The 22,179-nt window shown below is 39.3% G+C and overlaps 1 protein-coding gene and 1 long non-coding RNA gene across 12 annotated transcripts in view; one reads left to right on the forward strand and one right to left on the reverse strand.

Annotated features, from left to right (window-relative positions):
• The window catches only part of LOC308486170, a 40,570-nt gene extending 24,374 nt beyond the window's left edge, over positions 1-16,196 (reverse strand). The window contains exon 1 of the long non-coding RNA XR_013990986.1: positions 15,909-16,196. This is a non-coding gene — a long non-coding RNA (uncharacterized lncRNA). The remainder of the gene's footprint in view (positions 1-15,908) is intronic.
• The window catches only part of ANKS1B (ankyrin repeat and sterile alpha motif domain containing 1B), a 353,409-nt gene that overhangs the window by 205,409 nt on the left and 125,821 nt on the right, over positions 1-22,179 (forward strand). The gene's annotated exons all lie outside the window — the stretch shown is intronic.

Here is a 22,179-nt window from a genome sequence, read left to right on the forward strand (position 1 = left end):
TAGGAAAAAGATGTCACAGATCTGTTTTTCTTATCCCACCCCCCAAACTGCTCCTAACAACATGGTTTCTCCAACTCTATGAGTAAAAGAAAGAAGCCTGAGAGAAAAACAAAAGCTTCAGCTCCTATTGTTCAATTCTACATTAATGTATTGTTTTGCAGTCCCTTTTCAATTGCTTCCTGTGTAAATTTATGCAGGGTAGCATTGAGAGTTATTTTTAGATTAATACATCTAAAACATTGATTCAAAATCAGCCGTTCACATTTAATCCAATGTAGTTGTCCATATAATTATTTGTGCAAGAAGCTGGGGTTGATCCAATTCATGGGATATTCTTCAAGAGAGTTGTGTGAGAATCATACTAAGTGCTTTAAGGCACTGATTAGCAAAGGCCGTGTTTGTGTGCATTGCAGGGTGCTTTTACCATGCTGTAGCACCCTCGCATTTTTGAAACCATTGCTTTCTGACCTTTGTTGTATTTTATCAAAACATGTATCTGTAGAAGTTTGGCCTGCGGTTGCCAGTCAGTTCAGAATTCTCCCAGTGTCAAAGCTCTGGGGTGGAAATATTTTTATGGTTGTAAGTTGTTTTTAATTGTTTTTAATCTTGTAACCCACCCTGGGAACTTAGGCTGAAGGGTGGGAAATGAAGAATGAATGAATGCCATGGGGAATTTAATAAATAGAATGGAAAACAATGGGACTAGCTGGTGTAAGTGGGTGAGCAATATAAGGTTTCCGCCCTTTATTTGAAAATTTAGTTTTTCCATAATATTACATTTTTCTTTTTCTTTTTTAATTACATATTTCAGTATTATGTTACAATCTAGAACTATCCCTGTGTACTTTTTCACCACTTCCTCTTCCTCTAATTATTTTAGGCCTTTGAATCTTCTATGTTTAATCATCTGATATTCAGAACATGAGAAGGGCTGGCTGCATCAGACCAGCTGCATTTAGTCCAGCATCCTGTTCTCACAGTGGCCAACCAGATACCTGTGGGAAACCACATGCAGGACATGAGCACAGCAGTACTCTGCCCACCTGCAATTCCCAGCAAATGGTAATCAGAGACATAATACCTATGGCAGTGGAGGTGGAACATAGTCATTGGGGCTACTAGCCATTGATAGCCTTGTCCTCCATGAATTTGTCTAATCCTCTTTTTAAGCCATCCAGTTTGGTGGTCATCATTGGCATATGTTCTGTGCAAAGAAGCACCTTCTTAATATTACTTGGCTTATCATATATGCCAGTCAGCATCATACTGTACAGTATATTTTATTTACTTCAAGTCTAGATTACTGCAGTGTATACTATGTTGGGCTTCACTTGCCCTTCATTCAAAAGCTACAGTTAGTGCAGAATCCTACAGCACAATTACTGACAGAAGTGAGGCCCTGCTAACATATAACGACTGCACTCAGTTGCTGATTGCTACTGGGCTAAGTTCAGGGTATCAACATTAGTATATAAAGCTCTTCACAACTTGGGATGAGTTACCTGTGAGATCACCTTCCCCCATATGTCCATTCAACTACTTTGATCTATGGAAGCAGCAGTGTTACAGATGTCACATAATACCCATTCTGCATTTGAAGGAAATGTTTATACCTCCACAGAAGGTATAATTTTTCCTTGCTCATCCATTTGAGAAATGAGGATAGGGAGAGGCCTGAACTCTCAGTTTTTCTGTTGATGAATAACAGCAATAATGATTATTACTCCCCCCCCCACCCGTCGCCCTTCAGTATCAGCCAGTGAGCAAGTAAAAGAGATTCTTTTTTTTTGCAAGTAAATTTTTATTCAGAATTTGTACAAAAAAAAAGAAAAAAGAACTAACAAATACAAAAATAAACATTTTAACATAAATTATTCATCCTATTTTCATACTATACAAAAAGAAAGCATACAATCATACAAAAAATAATAAAATAACCATTAGGCTCTCCTTAGCCTTTGACTTCCCTTCACCCTTTTGGTAAGTATCAAATAAATCCCGGGCTGCGTAATTAGTTTATTAAAGTTTATAGTTATTAGCTGATAAAGTTTTTCTAATACCGCCAGTTCCTCCTATATATCCGTTCCAATATATTTCCAAAATTTACTCCAATTTTTTTGAAATTTCTGGTCGTCTTGGTCTCGTATTCTGCCTGTTAATCTATCTAGCTCGGCATAGTTGATCATTTTGACCTGCCAGTCACTTATGTTAGGAATAGTTTCTATTTTCCAGTTTTGTGCCAGCATAATTCTTGCGGCTGTGGTGGCATAGAGAAATATTTTTTTATCTTCATTTTTTATTTCCTTACCCATTATTCCCAGCAAAAAGGCCTCAGGTCTCTTGGGAAAAGTATATTTAAAAACTTTTTTAAGTTCATTATAAATTGCTTCCCAAAAAACCTTCACCTTGTTGCATTGCCACCACATATGGTAGAGGTCTCCCTCCACTTCACCACATTTCCAGCATGTCTTATTTTCTGATCTATAGATTTTAGCCAATTTTGCCGGCGTAAGATACCATCTATAGAGCATTTTCCAAACATTTTCTCTCAAACTCGTACAGGCCGTAAATTTAATGTCTCTATTCCACAATTTCAACCACTTTTCAAACTCGATGTTATAACCGAAGTCAATTGCCCATTTAATCATTGCCTCTTTGACTTCCTCGTCTTTTGTATGCCATTCCAGTAATATGTCATATAATTTAGACAATGTTTTGTTTTTGCCTTCTATTATTTCTATATTGAATTTTGATTTCTTGTCCTCAAAGCCCATTTTTCTTTTATCTTGTTTTAACATATCATTCACCTGATGATATTGTAGCCAACCGGTGAATTGATCCTTTATTTCCTCATACGGTTTAAGTTTAAGCCCTTGTTCTGATTTTCTTACCAAATCTTCGTAGGTGGCAAGTAAAAGAGATTCTGAGGACCCATTTGCTCTGTCCATTACCCTGCTTTCAGTCTCCATGAGTAACTTGACTGGCAGCTGGAGTAGAGCAAGTTTCCTTCTCCATTTTTGCCTAGAGCAGAAGAGGAGAAAGAGTGCTAGAGCAGAGGAGAGGGGAAAGGAAATTACTAGATGGCTGGATGAGAAATGGATGCTTTCTGTGGCTCAAGTGCCAAACGAAGCTAAATACATATCAGCCCTCCAATGCTTCAAAACAGACAAAGGAGAAGGGGCGTGTTACCTGTTCATACCTAGAGGAATTATGCTTGTGCACTGGATCCTCGACTTAGATTTTGGAGCACAACGGAAGCTGTGCTTAGGGTAGGAACAGACTTTTGCTTTCACCATGTGAAATTTGTTAAAAACTTTCAACAGCTATTCCTTCATACACCAAAGTAATAATTAAGCCAAAGTCACAGCAGCATGGTGTCAAACAGGCTATATATTTTCTTCCCCCTTGCCCATTAATCCCTTTTAAAAACACTAAAGACTCTTCCAAGCCCTGAACTTTTGTTGCTCTTTTTATTTAAAAGTTTAATTTGTTTCATTCAGCTATTCTATTTTGGTGCTTTAGAGCCTTTTGAAACAACAGTATCATAACTTAAAGGAAGAGCCATTGAATTGCTTACATTGCAGCCAGAGAGTAATGAACACTTGTCAGCAGGAGGGTGATATTTTCTGTCTGCCTGCCATCCACGGATTTATATGCCTTCTTTTTTCTTCCCTTTCATTCTCAGTTAATCTCCCTTCTGCTGTCCCCTTCAACTGTATTTATTTGCAAGAAAAATTGTTATTGGTAGTTGCTGGAGAAGTGAGAACCACCAATGAGCAGTCCTTGGTTGTAGTAGAGAGTATTCAACTGTGTGGGTGTGGCTGTGGGCACACACACTTATATAGGGATCATTTGCAACATTCTATAATGGGCTTTAGAGCTTTAATTATATTATTTCCATTATCATGCATATAATAAGCAGAATCAAAATGCTACAATGCAACTGACTGTTGCGGATGATAGAGGGCAAGTTGATTGTTCAAACACATATGCAGAGCGCTTGAAATTACATTTCATTATGTTGCTAAGGAACTAAGTGTGCTATCTCTATTTTCTTGAAGAAGCTGAGCTTCAATTATATGGATTTTCTTTATAGTTTCTAGAATAGATAAATGGTGCATTATATGAAATTCATTTTGATAAAGCTGTTATAGACAAATTTGAAAAGACAAATCCTAAATGTCTAGTTTTGCTTTCCCTCACCAGCTGATACAAACTGAATGACATATAGTAATTTCCCCTATCTTTCCCGTCATCTCCATAATGCTTTGTCAGTGCCTGTGTGTTCGTATTAATCTGCAGTAATCTAAAGAATTGATAACTGATTTCACAAAGATCACATTTGTCCTTGTTCTGTGTCTTTTTATACTGGGTGGAAAAGCACAAAGGTTTAGGATCAGTTTTCCTTCTAGATGGGCTACCTTCCCAGGTTGATGAACCCCATCTGCAGTGAGTATACCATGAGTATAACACGCTTTAGCGTGTGCCATTCCGTATATGGAGTGAGGCATATTTTCAAAGACCACTGCAGAGAGAAGAAACCCTATAAAAGGGGTAGAATGAACAATATCATTGACTGAATAGGTAATTCAAACAACGACAAGCTAATTTAACATATCCCCATGTGGACACAGCATTCTGACAACTGGAGGTTAAAAAAGGAAAACAGAGGTAGTAGAATGGAATGGAGAGTCCGGAATCCTTAAATGTTGCAGTGTACAGTGCTTCTTTTCGGGATTCCAGACACTACATTCCATTCCACCAGTACCCTAGTTTTCCTTTTTTTAGTGTCTCACTTGTATCTTTTTATCCTAAGTGGCACCATAGACATTCAAGAGATAGGCACCAGTAGACTTAGGAAAACCTGAAATTGATAAAAACATCAACAACAACCCTAAACAGCCCAGTGAGGACTGAGCATGCTCTGTAGCCATGGGATGCTGACTAGCCATTTTGGGAAATGGAAAATCAGGTGGGCAGGGGTATTGAATGGTGTGTTGTGGAGGAGGGCACGGCTGACTTAACTGGAACAGTGAACAGGAGCAGCTCCACACTGCAATATTTTTTATATTTTTTGCAGTTGCCATTTGTTTCTTCTGCTATTGTTTCCTGCCCACATTTGCAGCATGGAACTTTCCAATCATCAATCCTTGCATATTCTTAGTTGATGTGTATTGAGTAGGTATTATTTTGGGTTATTATTGCTGTTGCCTCCCAGATGTACTGTGTAAAACTAATCATGTTTGCTTTTGCAAGAATGTGTCAAATTAATGAAATGTGGAAATTTAGTACATTTTTGGACTGGCATCTTAGACCATGCTTAGCTCTTGAGCTTTCAATACACTTATTATTCAATACAATTATTATCTTGTGGTTTGTGGTAGTCCATTTGTTACATTTTCCTTTATTCCTAGTTCTTTCTAAAACAGACTGCACTGTTTCTAACTGAAGACAGGAATTCAGGGTAAGCTGTGGTAGTTTTTCCTAATCTTCTGCACTGTCATTTCCTCCCACTTCATCTTAGGTTTCAGCGGGACTCAGAGTCAAAGGAAAGTGGGTGGGGAAAGTTTCTTCAGTAAAAAATGAATGCTGTTCACTATACCATAAGGATAGAGAAAAGTTGAAGGGAAGCAAAGCGTGTACCTTGCAGAAAAGCTTTGCTGGTTCACACTCAAAAATAAAAATCAGTCATTTATTTTTTGAGCCTTGCTTCAGCAGCTAAGCTGCTGAGACATGATGATCTGTGAAAGATTCTGATGGATGCCAATATTTCTGCCAAGCTGCAATCTTGTGCACCCTGATTTGGAAATAAGCTTGTCTGGAGACTTCCTTCCAAGTTAACCTTCATAAGAACAAGGAACTTTGGGACAAACTGCATTAAAAACACTTTTGTGGGAGCTCATCCACACTTTGCTTTGTCGCATAAATTTGTTCCATTTGTTCCGTGACTTTTTTGGTTTCTATTTTATTCGTTTACCACTGAATGAGAACAAACGACAATTTGCAGAAAGCCCAGTTGACATTTGTTCCAATTCAGCACTAAACAGCAGGTTTTCCCAGGGAAAGCAGCAGGAGAAAAGGAAAACCTCTCGGACCCGTGCCTAGAAGTCACAGACCAAATACAAGTGTGGGTGAGCCCTTAGCATAGCAGCCAACTCCTAGGGGCCATGCGGGCTTTGGCCTCACAATCAAATATTTGATGGGCCAGGCGCCCGCAAAGTTGATGGGCATTACCATTCAAATAGTGTGCATGCACCGTGTCCTGTGATCAATTATGCAGGGAAGGGCTTACCTGGGCCCCCCACAATATTTCATTCAAGTTGGCACCCCTGGCCCTTAGCTGGTTCCTCCTAAGCTGCAAATACAGGGCGAGTCTTTTAAAAGAGGCCCCGTGGATACAGAGTACGCATGTTCCATGGGGCCTCTTTTAAAAGACTCACCCTGTATAAGGAAATAATCAACAGTGAAATATGCGTATTTCAAGTGACCCAGTCTCAGGGCATGGAGAAGAAGGCAAATGGAAGAGAATGAAATTATACAGAACTAAATTAGCACAGATAATTGCAGTGACTCAGACAATTATGAGGTATCAGGTGTAAAAACAATATATAATCAGTGATTTGTAAAGCAGGATCCTTCAAGCAACTGAAAGAACTGGCTCAGTCATTCAAGCATGGATCTTTTAGGTTTACTCAGTGCTGAATGCACCTTTTAAAAAAAATCAAGCTCAAAACAGGAGACAATAGATCATAGGGACCCATGTAACCAGGCAAATTGTAATTTGCAGTTCTGTACTACCTGTGAAATACATTACAATGGGATGATGTTAAAAAGCAAGGAGTGGTTTAAGATGAAGAGTTAAAGTCATGAAAATCCAGCATAAACTCGTAGCCATGGACATGCAAGCCATCCTCAATGTATCTAAAGCTCTTGTACCAGAGGAAATGAATCTCTATTAATCTCTTTATCCAGAAATTGTCCTTTGGTCTCACACTTTCTCTGAAGCATCTGACTACTTGAACAGATGGACCATGCAAACATTTGGCATGGCTCCTTTTTCTGCTTTAAGTGTGTGTGCTAAATCTTCCTATTCTTTTTTCTTGAAGAAGATGCAGGTATTTTTTTTATAACTGTGCAGCCTACTTTCTTGTGGATATTCCACCCCCTCTGTTTTTTTAAGCAAGTAATTTCCCCCTCTCCTTCCTGAACACCATTACATTCTGAAAAATTGCACTTGGTTGCTGAACCTGCTGATTGGCAGCAATTGTAAGCTGTGACAATCAAAGTTGAGTATTTTGGGTGCCTATTGTGTTCCACTTGAAGAATGCTGCCCTTATTCTATCATGCTGTGGCTATGGCAATAGAAATTATGCACCTATTAAGTGAGGTATGTATCTTGTTACACAAACTGTCCCAATTATCCCAAACAGATAATACTTTCCTGGAAATGTCCTGATGGAATGTTCCATTGTTTGACAACAAATTGACCTGACATACTGCCTAATGCATTATCATAAATCTTGCTATTTAGAGAGCAGGCTCCCTTCAAGGGTTCAGCATGGGGTGTTCCTATGGGGGAAATACAGAATCAGACTCAGGGCGAATGTAGAGTTTCTACTGCCTCTACATAAGCTAAAAAAAAAGCCTCCCTTTACAGCCTACAATCCATCATACAATAAACTGATAAAATAAATAGTCTCTAAATGGTTTGTTGCCCTAGGCAACCACTGCCTACAGTATATTTGAGCAGCTCTGAATAAAGTATCTGCGCTTTATCGTTTTAACCCTTTACCGTTAAAGAACAATGGGGGGATATAATGTGAAGATTTTCTTCCAGACCTAAATAACAAACATTTTCGCATAATTTTAGTTCACCTTTCATGTTCTTGTTGATTGACATAACCTGAAATGAGATATATTTCATACATTTAGACTCTGACATTCTTCCTATATATATAAGAATGCAAAATGTCACAATGCTCTAAGTTTGCATGACCACCAATAGGTGGCCTTGCCAATTATAGTGTGAGGATTGCCAGCCCAGCCCAAGCAAGCTGCTTAAAGGGTGTGGGGAGGTGCACAGTAGCATGGAGGTGGAAGGAACTGTGGGGAGATAGTAAGGGGGTGGGAAAAGCCACAGTAGGTGGGTGAGGTAGAGAACTCGCAAAGGGGACAGGGGGTTAGCAAGGAAGTCAAGCAGAATAAGCAGGGTCAGAGTGTTTAGTTAAGAAAAAAACAAATAAATTGGCAGACACTAAAAGCCTGCAGTTGCAATGTTGCAGCCCAGCCCTATACTGCAAGAGGAGGTCCTCCTTTTTGCAGCTCCAGACAGCCTAGAACAAGGGCCCAGGTTTATGGAAGAGTAAAGATGGGGTAAAAGATAAAGTGAACATTCCAAATAACAGCATGACAACAGGAGGCAGAGTGAGTGAGTGATTTTTTTTAATAAAAAAAAATTAATCATTTTTTCGATACAAACAACAACCGCAAATACACATACAACAAAAACCATAATAAGAATAATAACACAATTTGACAATTCAGATTTGAATACACTGATATACCTATGACTACACCTTTTTAAACAATATTTTCCCACCTCTCTCTCCTCCCCCTACTTCCCACCACTATCTGCCTTATCACTTAAATATTCGTTCCAGATTTCTTCATATTTATCCATTCATATTTTGCGTCGACATGCAATTCGTTCATACGTAGCTAATCTGTCCATATTATCAATCCATGTGCTCAATGGAATCTTTTTGCGGCTCTTCCAATTCATCAAAACAAGTTTTTTTGCTTCTAATATAGCACGGTACGTCCTTTGTTTTTTGACCCCTTGAAATCTCCCACGTTTCCAGAATATAATTTAGAATTAAATTCAATTCCCCTAAATAACAATTTCTTTTTATTACTCAAGCGATGAAAGCAGGCAGGCGGTGGCACAAGTGGGAAAGCAGCTGGCCCAGGCAGGCTTTCCTATGCTCCTCATGTTGCCACTGCCACCTGCCTGCCTGCTTGCACACACACACAATAGGCCAAGGGAAAGCTGGGGTCTGAATGAGTGGGTGGCCCAGATGTGTGGGCAGGAAGTCAGGTGAATGATCCAGGCCAGCCAGCCAGCCTTCACGTGCTTCCCTTTGCTGCTGCCACCCACACATTCTCCCAAATTTTCCCATCTTCATCCCCCCCCCAAAAAAATTCACCCCGGTCTCAAGATCCTGCTGCCATTGCTAGAGGAAAGCAGGATGAAGAGGTTCTTCTCATCACCCTGCACTACGGCCACTTCCTTCTGTTGGCAGCGCAGAGTGAAGGAAAGGGGAGGTAGACTCACCCCTTTTTATTACACTGATATAGGAAGCAGTACTATTAGGGCTGAGTTGAATAAGACATAAAAGGTATCCAATAATTTCTGAACAATCCCTCAGTGGACATGCCATCAATAACTCAGTGACCTATTATGCCATTCTCCTTGACCTCCATACTATCAGAGCCTGATTCTCTATTTTATTACTTTATTTATAAGATTTCATACCCACCATTCACCGTAAGTCCCAGGGTCACAGCAATATGATACAGAATTATACAAATGGATAGAAAAGTTATAAGGATTAAAAGAAATAAAACTGTTCCAGCCCCGACAGAGCAGTATAATTTCAGCAAAAGAGGTGGATCCCACAAAACAAAATACAGTCAAGGGCCTTGGTAAAGAGGTGCTTCTTCAGCATCCTCCCAAAACTGTACAACAAAGCTTCTAGATGCTCATCTGTGGGGAGGGAGTGGCACAATTCAGGAGAAGCCTCAGAAAAAACTCTGTCCTGGGCTGCCATTCGCCACATTGCTGAGGGTGGTGGAGTACTGACGCTTTGACAAACCTGTGTTGAAATCCTCTTAGAAGTTGGTTTATGTACTCTATTTGTTCTAGTTGGGGCCATTGCATGTACACCCACCTCTGTGTATGTATTAATATTTATATAACACTGAAATATATCTAGCTGATTTGGGCTACAGTGCAAGAGTACCTAAACGGGTCTGAAGTAAGAGTTGATCCCCTCCCCCTTTCATCAGAATCATTTTTGTCAACCTAATTGGAGTCAGACTGGTGGATGAGAGATGAGTCACATTTCTCTTCTCTCTTTGAGTTGTCAGAAATGCAGAATCAGACTTAAGAGCCCCAGTAAGTGGAAAAAGTTACACCTCTGCTTCTATGTATTCCCATTTTTTCTAGGTAAGCTTGGCAACTTCAGCCACGTCCATGACGGTTCCTCAGTTTGAAAAGCTCCTGCTTTGGTGGGGGAAGTTTTCATTATTATTTACAGCCAGTTGCTGTAATTTATTCTCATTCTCCAGTAGTCTTAAATAATGTATGTTTATTCCCTTCAGTTTTTGCAGAGTTGAGGAGGTCTCCCCCCCCCCCTGGCAATAAGATAGATAAGCTAGGGGCCACTAGGGGCGCATCAGAAGATGGCTGACAATAACATCTCTCCGACCCACACGAGGTAATTTGGAGGCTGTGATGGGAGTAAATAGCCTCCCTACCCCCCCAGGATTGTGGGGGGGGACTGCCCTTGCCTGCTGTGCCCTATACCACCCCCGAATTTGTGGGGATGGGGGCACTAGGCACAATGCCCTCATGTGGGATTTCGGCGCTCCTGGACGCCGTCTCTGATCCGCGCCACTAGCTGCAAGAACTTCAAAAGAAACAATTTGGATGAAGCGAATGCACATATTTCAAGGAAGGAGGGGGAGTAAAGACTGCTAACAGAAGAGATCTCTGATAAAACAAGACGAGTCGGAGGAACAAGTATAAATCATGAGAAGATATGCCAAGACTTGGTATGGCAAAGGGACTGATGGGGGAGGGGGAAAAAAACTTTCCATTCTTTCCTTTATGTGATTAAACAAGAATCCCCCCCCCCCCCACAAGTCAGAAATGTCGTTTTAAGGACTTAAGCCTTGGATTTAAGGCTGTGTGGAGATAAACTTTCGAACCAAAGCATGTTTTAAGAAGAGCGTGGAATGTATAAGGGCTTTGGAATGACGCAGTTAAAAATACCGTCCCCATATTGGGAAGTTCTGTCGGAGGACTTAAGTCTGGGAGGAGAAATAGAGAAATAGAGCTGTTTTTATATTGTGGGTGAAACTCCTCAGAGGGACTTAAGAATGACAGTTCTGTAATTAATGATGGAAAGAGCGATGTTATCTATGAAGGCGATGATATATGGAAACCATCTCAATTTGAGGATTGGAAGAACGGAAAAATTCACACAGGATTATTATTGGTGTTTATCGGCTTAAGGAGACTATCAGAAGAGATCATAAAGAAAAAAGAGAAAATATATGAACAAGATGTGATGTGGAAACAGCAAGATAAGAGTGGATAGAATTATGAACTTTGTTTGGACTGATTTGGACATTAACGCAGTAGCAAGAAGATGATCAGAATCCCCCTTCGGATCTTGAAATATGGGTCCCCTCAACAAAATTTAAAATTCGGCTTTGTAATTCGGAATTTATGTGATTTGATTTGATTTGATTTGATTGGCCGGTTAATAAAAATTATTTAAAAATAAGATAGATAAGCTATGCCTTTATTCAGTTCTTTGATCTCCCCCACTCCCTTTAGCCCCTAGGTTTTTCATGTATTAAGCTTTATATAAATTACATAAAATACAGCATTTCTCTGAAGAAAAATATGAATTAAAATATTCCTAAAAGTTTCACAAGGGAGGAATTGTGCCTTGCAACAAAAATGACAGAGTAAGAAATCTGTGTTGCCTGAAAGATCTCAGAAACTGTCATTGGTGTCTTATTTGCAAAACCACACCAACACAAATCCACATTACTGAAATAAAAACATGTTAAGTTATGGCTTCACGACTTTGCACTCTACCTGGGAGTAAGCCTCATTTAACACAGGGCTGGGGTAGACAGGGCCCAGTGACCTAATGGGGGTGCAAATTGCTGTTTCTCTGGATATCAGGTTGATCATTTGATGGGTGGAAAGTGACAGATAACCCTCCCTCCTCAGCTAATCAGTACAGATCAGCTAAGGGGAGAGGTGTGTGCATGGCCCTATCCGTACCATACATTTAAAGAGGTATGATACCACATTAAAAAATAATAGCCTTCCCCTAAGAATCCTGGGAACTGTGGTTTGTTAAGGGTGCTGAGAGTTGTTAGGAGACTCCTGTTCCCTTACAGAGCTACAATTCCCAGAGTTCCCTTTGAAGAGGGATTGATTGTTAAACCACTTTGAGAAATGTGACTCTGAGAGGAATAGGAGTCTCCGAATCCTTCATGAACTCCGGTTTCCAAAATTCTTTGGGGGAAGGCCATGGTTGTTTAAAGTGGTTATCGTTGTTCTTTAAATATATAGTGAAGATGAGGCAAGTATCGACCTTTGTTTGAGAGTGTAGTAGCCACACCCACTTTTGCCTCACCTAATACTTTCATGTGGCCCCTGGAGGGTTGGTCAAGGGTGAACATGGCCCTCAGGCCCCAAAAAAGGCTTAGCCATATCTGCATTATGTTCAGAAGGTTAGGCACAGCAAATATACTGAATTAGCAACCTCTTCCCCACTGAATATTAAATGCTCACTATGGAAGTCTGGAACCAACGGCTTGCTCACAATAATAACTGAAGGACAGTAGTCCACAGTGTCATTTGTGCCAGCGACTGGCTAAGCACTGGGACACTGAGCAATCATCAGAAATAATTTTAGTAGCTAGATCGCTCTAGAAACCAACTATAGTCTTGTCAGTGTTCCAGTGTGTTAGCTCACTGCTCTAGTAGGCATTATTTGACACCAATCTATGCAGTTAGCTTAACCTTCTCTACCAGCTGGAGTGCTGTTAAAAGAGCAAATAACAACCCTCAGAAGTGCCCCAGACATCATTCCAAAACACTGAATTAGAAGGGAAACTATTGCTTGGGAATCTAGTATGGTCACTTTCACCAACCTTGTGCTTTCCAGATGTTGTTAAACTGCATCTCCCATCATCCATGGCCAATGGAAGTTGTAGTCCAAAACAGAGCACCAGGCTACAGTCCAAACTCCTATATAAATCCATTATGTCCAAAGCATGGTCTGTCTGTGCTAAATGTTTGAATTCAGTTTAATAAAATGCATTGGAAACAGTTATGGGTTGAAAGAAATGACACAGAGCAGCTAAACAGATGGAGAGTATGTGTTCTGTGCATATACAACTGTTAATGTACAACTCCCAACACAGATATTCGCACTCAAGCATATAAAGGAGAATAGATGACAGCTTCCAGCTGATTCAGCAATATTAAAGTAATGTTTAGTTTGGAAGACAACTTTCTTTTTCATTATGATAGCTGTTGTTTTGAAGTAAATTTTATCCTCAACCCTTTCAAAAATAAAATAAATTACCTTCTACCTATAGGTGGTGGGTTGTTTCCAGTACTGGCATTGCAGTACACTAATGGAAAGCACTTATACTCTGGCAAAGTGAAGCACACAGTGTTTTCTGATCCCCCCATACTACTGCAGCCCTTTGCACCATCTTCCGTACTATTCCAGAAAGTCCCCTGGTCTTCCAGGCAGGCACTGCTTTCTAGGGTGTAGGGGGTTTACACAGCACCTGCATAGCTCATAGCAGGGGGCCTGAACAGAGCGCACACAGTCCTCCTTGAGGCAAGGAAGGGGAATATGTTGTTGCCAAGGGGGGGGGGTGGAAGGGCACACAAGGAGGGCAGCCACAGGAATACACTGAGTGCAGCAGCCTCCAGTGACTTGTTCTGTAGAGTACCTGTGGGTCCTAGTAGCAGGCCCCCTCAAAAGTCCAGGGAACCTGAGTGATTAGGAAGTGGCAGAGCCAGTGCCCCAGCAACATCAAACTCCCTTCGCCACTACTGAGTCAGGTAAAGACAGACAGCCCCCATCTACCATTCCCTTGCATTAAACAACAACAACAAAATGGCCATGTCAGAGCCTTTACTGATCAGCATCCCAGATGAAATAGATCTTGAAAGGAAAAGACAGGTGTATGGAGTTGCCAACCAGTCACCTCAGCTGAGCTCCTGTTCCTGGGCTAGGCAGAAGGTATGTAGATTTAGATTTCCTGGAAGATCTCTGAGCAATTTGCAGTATGTCTGCAAAAGTTTCTGACTCTCGGTTGTTTTATAACAGCCACAAAAAATGGCTCCCCATGCTGTTGAAATGGAGAAAAGCTTGGGAGTCAAGTTTACTAGAATCTATTCGGTATTAAACCATAAGCATTGTCCCTGAGGTAATTAGAGCTGTGATATCAGCTTGAGGTGGACTGGTGTTGAAATCTTTATCTTAGAAGACAAATCTTGACAAAGGATTTCTTTTCTTAGCTAAATTAACCCATTGTTATGTTTGGTTCTGAAATGAGTTTCCATTAGATTGTATGGGGAAATGATTTGAACAGCCAGTGTCTCTTTGGGGGGGAAGGCAAGAACTTGCCTTTTCATTTATAGCTAAACCCATTTATCTAAACCATGTATGTTTATCTTCCTAAATGTAACTGCTTTTCTGCTTTGTGGTGCTCCCTGCTTTCTCTTTTTCTATGATTGAGGCATAATATAATCTGGATTATATTATCTAATCTATTAAGAATGCCTTAGTGTAATTGTGTAGAACAGATTACTAATTCTTCAGGCTTCACCCAGGTACAGTAGAGCACAGCGATAAGTATTACTATCTAAAACCAACTTTATTTTGTAATCAGTGTTTACAAATTGGCATAAAATCAGTGCAGTAAAGGAACATTCCACTAGGTGGATCTGGTGTTCTTCTAACAAAGTATCAAACATTCTAGCATCATGTAACTGGCATTTTATTTTACCATTGTGCTTATATGTATAAACAGGGTACATATCATAACCTCAGTCTGACTATTTGCTAAATTGCTTAACTCGTAAGATGTTTTTGACAAGTTAAAGTGGGTATTTAATTCACTGACTAATAACTTTATTTCTTTAACCTTCGCCCGAAATCTTGAGTGTTTCTTGAAGGAGCTGCATGTAGAAATTGCATCAGTGGATGTTACTGTTTTAATTAATAGAAGTTTTGAATAACAAGTACAAAATTCTATAAGAGTTAAGAACATTCATTTTCTTTCAAACATTGTATAGTTTTTTTGTAGCACAAAATTGCACTTTAACCTTTAAAACCAGCTTGTTCAGTGCTAAATACTTTTTTTATTTTGACTTTAGTGCAAATTTAAATCCTGTTGAAATTTACTGAAATGCAGCGATTACTCTTTTCAAAAGGAGAATGAACTCTAGTTGTGGTTGTTTCCCCAAGTATCCTGCACAATAAAACTATCAATTTGGACATAAACAAGAAAAGAAAACGTTAAGCAGATTAGATAATGTTTCTAGAACACTGATAGGAGAAGACATAAAACAAAAATTGTTCTTGACAGATGTGCCCATACATTTAGGCATCAAAAGCAAGTTGACAAATATTTCCATTGAAAATAAATAAATTCTGCTTCCATGTTTGATTAAGTATTAGGTGTCTGATTTCTGAACTCCAATGTTAATCTTGCATTTTACCCTTCTAGAAAATGTGAAGTATCTCAGTAGTAATGGGTTGGACTAGAGATTACCTGCTCCATTTGTTCCTACTTTTCAATCTGGGCTACAGTTAACACCAGCCAACTATTGGTCCTGTGCCTGATAAAGTATTACATACTTCTTTGTAAAAGTAGTGATAATAACTATTGTGGTAGTGCTGCTGTTTCTCCAGAAATAATATCCTGGACCTCGTAACAATGGGAAACATTTGCATGACCAACTTTTGAGAAACTAGCAGGCATTTTTGCAATTTTACTTAAAATGTCCTTTTTTGCTATCCAATTCTGTATTAGCTGAGCAAACTTGAAAACAGAAGTTGAAAAGCATATACCTTTAAGACATTTCCTTTGCATCTTTCTTTGTTCGACCTTCTGTCTTATTTAAAAGTTTTCAGTGCAATGTTTTCTTTGTTGTCTCTGTTCCAGTTATTGCAGCAGTTGGTTGCAGGCCTGTGACTGTTGTAGATATTCAAGCAGGGGTGGGGAACTGATTTTGGCCAGAAGGCCAGAGCTGAAAGTGGCTAACCCATTGCAGGCTACTTTGACAGGTAGCCAGGGCTGTAAAGGAGAGGTAGGGCATGTGCTTCTGATTGTTTTGTTTTGTTTTTTGCAGCCATGGCTTCACTTTGGCACTTTTCCCTGTTCTACTTTCAGCAGGAAATAGAAACACTCAGAAGCAGCTAGGAACTTCTGAGTATATCTGATCCCTGCCCAAAACAGAGCTCCTGACTCTAACATACTCTCCAGCATTTCTCCGATGAAAATAGGGACATCCCATTCCATAATGATAATTTTACTATTTATACTCCACACATCTTACTGGGTTGCCCAACTCACTCTGGGCAGCTTCCAGCATAAATAAAAACATAATAAAACCTTAAACATTAAGCAAAACTTCCCTATACAGGATTGCCTTCAGACGGCTCTGGGGTCAGATAACTTCATATCCTCCAACATTTCTCCAATGAAAATAGGGACATCCTAAGCAAAAGTGGGACATTCTGGGATCAAATCAGAAACCAGGACAGCTTCTGTAAATCAGGGACATCCTTGGAAAATAGGGACACATGACTTTGGGAGGTCTGTAATCTGGTTAAATGAAATAGATCAACTTCTGGGAGAGGGGTTAAGTTAAGGCAGCAGCACTAGACAATTGGGGGCTAACCCTACTTCCTGCTTTCCCAGTTTTGATTTTCTGATTAATTTTTTCTCCATACTGCTATATGCAACTCTGGAGGACATCTTACATCTAGAAAAGAGCACGGTGAGGGAATTTCCTTCCCCAATACCACGACCATAATTCAGGGTATGGAGTTGCTTTTACTTTTTAAAAACAGCATCTCAGAAGTTCTGATCATTTCTAGTTTGGCCTCAAGATCATAAGATTTTGATCAGAATCAGTGGCATGTGGTCAGTGGACCAGGGGGACCAGGCTGGTCTTCCCAAAGCCCGGGAAGCTTGTGCCTGGCTTAGGGAGTGAGGTGCAATAATCCAAAGGGTCCAAGAGCCCTCCCACTACCTTCCCAAAGCCCACCTGGCTTTAGGAAGGAGGAATGAGGACTCCAGCATGCTTTCAGAGCCCTGGTGCTTCCTTCTCAAAGCCCAGGAAGCTTCTGCCCACCTTAGGGAGGGAGGCACGAGGCTTACCCACACAACGTCCCCCCATTGGCCTTCCAAGCTGGCGCCTCTGGCCCTACAAAAAAATTGACCACATGCCTCTGATCAGAATGACTTGAGGAGGATGAGGAAATACCATTCAAAATCTCTGGATTGTTCATTCAACCTGAAAAATATCCATTGTTTAGAATACACATGATTTGCAGACACAAATTTTCTCCTCTGTTGCCATCACAAAGTGCCACAGACTTTTCGTCCAATGGAATTAACTCATATAATCCCCAATTAAGTATTATTATTATTAGGGGAAGAAATAAAAGATTACACTGTGAGAATAATTGTCTTACTAATAGTGACATATGTACGTGGGCCCTTATTTTAAAAACACTCCCTCCTTTACCTTTTTTTTAATAAATCCATATCAAATGTGTTACTACAGTGTGAAAATAGAGGATATCCTGCAGGGATCCATTCTACATTAATAGAGGATCAAAAAAACAACATTTTGTAGCATATGCTTTAAAATAACATTATGGCTTATGCAGCTTTGGAATTAATAGTATCATTTAGAATACTGGGAATATAATATAAATGATATATGCAGAAATATTTGTTTTCCAATAACCTGTTTTTGTGAGGTGTAATTATCACAATAACAAAAAATTTGAATATTTTTGCATTTGTGAAAGCTTTGGGTAGAATAGCAGGGAAGATGTACAAACATCTTTTTGGAAACTGAATTATGTTAAATGTTGAAAACAGTGTTTAGATCCTGAAAGCAATACATTATATAACACCATAGATGAGAGTTTTGGATTAGCATTGGAAGAACAAGTGGAAAATCCCTTTTTCAGAAATTATGTTTTTAAACATGTCATGGCAAGTGAAAGAAAAATAGAGATTCTTTATTCCTAGACTTAGCTAGCTCATCATTATCTGTATGAATCAGAAAGGAACAGTCTAGCCTTTCAGACCTTGGGGTAAAACCTCTGTGGATTAATTTTAATTGCAAGTAGAATATTTTTTTTCCAAAATACTGAACCCCCGTGGCCATGATGTCATTTATATGGGTCAGCTGGCAAATGGAATGGATAGAGATGATAATATTAATTAAAATGATAGTATTAATTAAAATGGGGAAACGTTGGGTTTTTATAGAATATGGATTTGAATACATACATTTTGCTTCCAAAGTATCTCCAGTCTGTGCTTATTTTTGACTAGAGGTCCAGTGAGAAAGGTATGCTCAGACCACACATATGTCACCATTTTGATTGCTGAGTAGCAGAAGACACATGGCAACCACCATCCTGGAAGTAACTAGACATGCACAAAGGACAGCTAATGCAGCTTAGATCTGCAAATGAATTCTGCCTAAGGAAACTCCAACTCCCTTAAAGATTTGTCACTTGGGACAAAACTAGATCTGATGTAGGACATTCATGATCAGGATCTCCAGCATTTTTGTGAAACATTGGGGTGGGGGAATCAAAGTAGTCCTTGGAATGAGGGAAAAATCAAGACCACAGTGCTGCGGTTAGCCTATTTCCTCATGTGCCATTTTTATGATCTATATTGCATCACTGAGCTACTATTTCCCCTGGGAGCAGAAAAAACCATGTGCATCCTTACAGATATCTGTTTTATCTATATCAAATAGCTGCTTCAGATGGGAGTTATTTAAACCAGTTAAATCAGTTTGCAGGGCATCCTAATCTTTTTTTTTTTTTTTAAAGATATTTATTAAAATTTTCAGAATATTACAAGACAAAAAAAAAAAAAGAAAAAATACAAAATACAAAATAAAAATGGTTAAAAACAATTCCTTCCTTCCATTACTTATCCTTCATTTGCTTATTTCCAGGACCTCCTCACACCTCCCTTTTTTGTATTCCAGTTCAGTTATTAGTTCAACAAATCCCTTCCCTCTTTATGTATCCTAATCATCAATCATAAAATATTGTAATTTTAGATTTTTACCTATTAATAAACCATTTTTTCATATTCCCTTATAACATTTCAGCTAAAGACCACTTAGTTTCTATCCAACATCATTCTAACATTCATTAATTTTGCAATATTTCTGTAGATAGTCTTTAAACTTTTTCCAATCTTCCTCCATCAACTCTTCTCTCTGGTCTCGGATTCTGCCTGCAGGGCATCCTAATCACAGAACTTTTGTATGTCACCTATTTGCAGCTCTTAGAGCCTTCATCAGAGACAGGTGAGAAGAAGGGATAAACTGTATAGTACATCCTGCAGATGGAGGGAACCTCCTGCTTTTCCAAAATAAAATTGTGACACGTGAGAGCAGTTGATTTCTCTGGTGACTACCTAATACTGTAGAAGCTTGTCAGCTCTACAAAAGGTTAAGTAATCTGTCCTTTGAACACTTCAACTTTAGAGAACTGTACTTAGCTGGCTGAGCATCTCTTCAGCCTCTTAGGTTATGAATTAAAGTTTTCTTCCCAAAATGAAGAGGCACCAATTTGATGTTGTTTTTCTGTGTATTAAATTTTTAAAAGGCACATCTTTTATTTTTAAAAACTTTGTAAACTGGAATCTTTCTGCTGCATTGGGGATCTGTTCTGTCTGATCTAGCCAGACCTCCAGAAGGGTATCGATGTGGAGGGGAGGGTGGTTGACAAGGTAAGCCTGTTAAAATTATTTTATTTATTTACAATTATTTATATCTTGCCTATTTGCTCAAGTGTGCCATGATTGCAAATAGGATTAAAACATTCAGTTCTTCAATTTCAAGGTCAGAATTCTTCATGCCTTGTGACAGAAATGAACTCCAAATAACTTTCTTCCTACTGTGGAGTTCTGCCAGCACTTGTGCAAAAGCATCACTTCTTACTCAGAAGAATACCCCAGATTTCCAGAAAGGGGCACCATATCCCTGAGAATAATTCACTCAGTGTTCTCTTTCGATTTCAGTTTGGCAGGTGGTGGTGGTTTCTCTGCCTTTAGTTGCTGAGAGCAGGCAGACTGTGAACACCCTGCTGATGAATGCCTGAGAGGGAGAGATGTGCTGGGGATACTCAAGGAATCATAGAATCATAAAATTGTAGAGTTGGAAGGGATCTTGAGGGTCATCTAGTCCAACCCTCTGCTATGCAAGAATCTCAACTAAAGCATCCCATGACAGATGGCCATCGAACCACTGCTTAGTCTTAATCTTCCCAATCTCAATGAAACAAGTTTGGATTTAGGTATATTTCTTAATCCTCAATGTTTCTCCTTTCCCCCAATTATTTTTTGTAAGCCACCAGGTAAATTTTGAGGGTTCCATCTGTGAAAACTGATCTTCCTTTTCAGACTTCCTAATAATAATAAGTAAAATGAACAGAAAGGGTTGGCTGGATGGTGAATGGTTGTTAAGGCTTTACTTACTTCTATTGCAATCATTGCAGCAATTTGATTAATAATGAGCCTAACAGTTAATGTCATGGTTAAAAAGTTCACAGTTAATATCACAGAAAATGTTGTAGATAAAATTGTACTGCTATCTTTAAAAAGCAGAGGTTTTTAAGAAGAATTTTTTTTCAGTAATTTTGTTTAAGGTTTATGATATTAGGCTGTAGATAAATAATATATTACTATATTAGATCATAGATAGGTGGCTTATTGGTTTTTTAAGGTGAATAAATGTCTGCATTTGAAAGTATTGGGGTAGGGTGGCTATATATATATATCCAGTGGGTCTCACCAGTCCCCCCCAAAATTGAGAAATACTGGTCTAGTCTGCAAAAAGTTACCATGGAAGTAACCTAAAATCAATTTAAGTGGTTGCACTGGAAATCAGAGCAGATTTTCTTACTACTGTAAAAAAGAAACTCTTGGTGTCTCTCCATAAAATGAATCTGAAATTGGACTGGTCTTGATAAATATTTACATTCCTTGGCCCTATAAATGATTCCTCCTCTTTATTGGCTTTCCAGAGAAGGTGCCAAATGTATCTCTTGCAATTGACCCTTGGCTCCTCTGAGTAGTTTTTTCTTTGTTTTTATAGTGTTGTTTTTCTGTTTCGATTGACTGCCAAATTTGTGTTGTTTTTTATTTATTTCTCTTTGGACACTGCCTTGAGTGCTGTAAAGGCAGCTAATAAATTCTTTCAATGAATACAGTTTGATTCGGATTAAAGGGCCTAATCTCAGAAATGTTTGAGGCATATCATGGCCTGTAGGTCTGCTGCTATCTACATTCTATTCTCATTAGCACTCTAGACCAGGGGTCAGCAACCTTTTTCAGCCGTGGCCAGTCCACTGTCCCTCAGACCATGTGGTGGGCTGGACTATATGGGGGGGGGGGAAGGAATGAACGAATTCCTATGCCCCACAAATAACCCAGAGATGCATTTTAAATAAAAGCACACATTCCACTCATGTAAAAACACACTGATTCCTGGACCATCCGTGGGCTGGATTGAGACAGCAATTGGGCCGCATCCGGTCCACAGGCCTTAGGTTGCCTACCCCTGCTCTAGACCATTTGCTTAATATGTAAATGCTCTTTCTATATAGGAACATCTTCTATATCAAGCACTTTCTATTTGTACAGATACTTTCTGCCTGGCTTAGTTGTGAATCTGCCCCATGCAGCATCTCTAAGTTAGTGTATCTATACAGGAGAAAGGTGTGATTACTTGTGCAAATGTGCTCCTAATTCCTGCTTACTTGCAGTGTGTTGGCATTAAGCTATTACTGCTTTACAAAATACAAGGTGGCTTGGTTACAGCCAAGGATCTAAAATCAACTCAGCATAATCAGACTTTGCAACATGGACTTCTGTGCAATATTGGTATGTCATAATTAGCTTACCCAACTTGAAACTGTATACAGACATATCTAGCTCTTTTAGAAAACTGTGCTTTTGCCCTAATAAACAGAGCACACAAGGCACTTGTGAAACTTTGAGCTGAACTCTGTTGGCAAAAGCCTTAGATGTGATTAAGCAATTGATTTCAATTAGTTCTGTAACTTT

Source organism: Podarcis pityusensis (assembly GCF_964106645.2).
Source record: "Podarcis pityusensis genome assembly, chromosome: 10".
NCBI lineage: Eukaryota > Metazoa > Chordata > Lepidosauria > Squamata > Lacertidae > Podarcis > Podarcis pityusensis.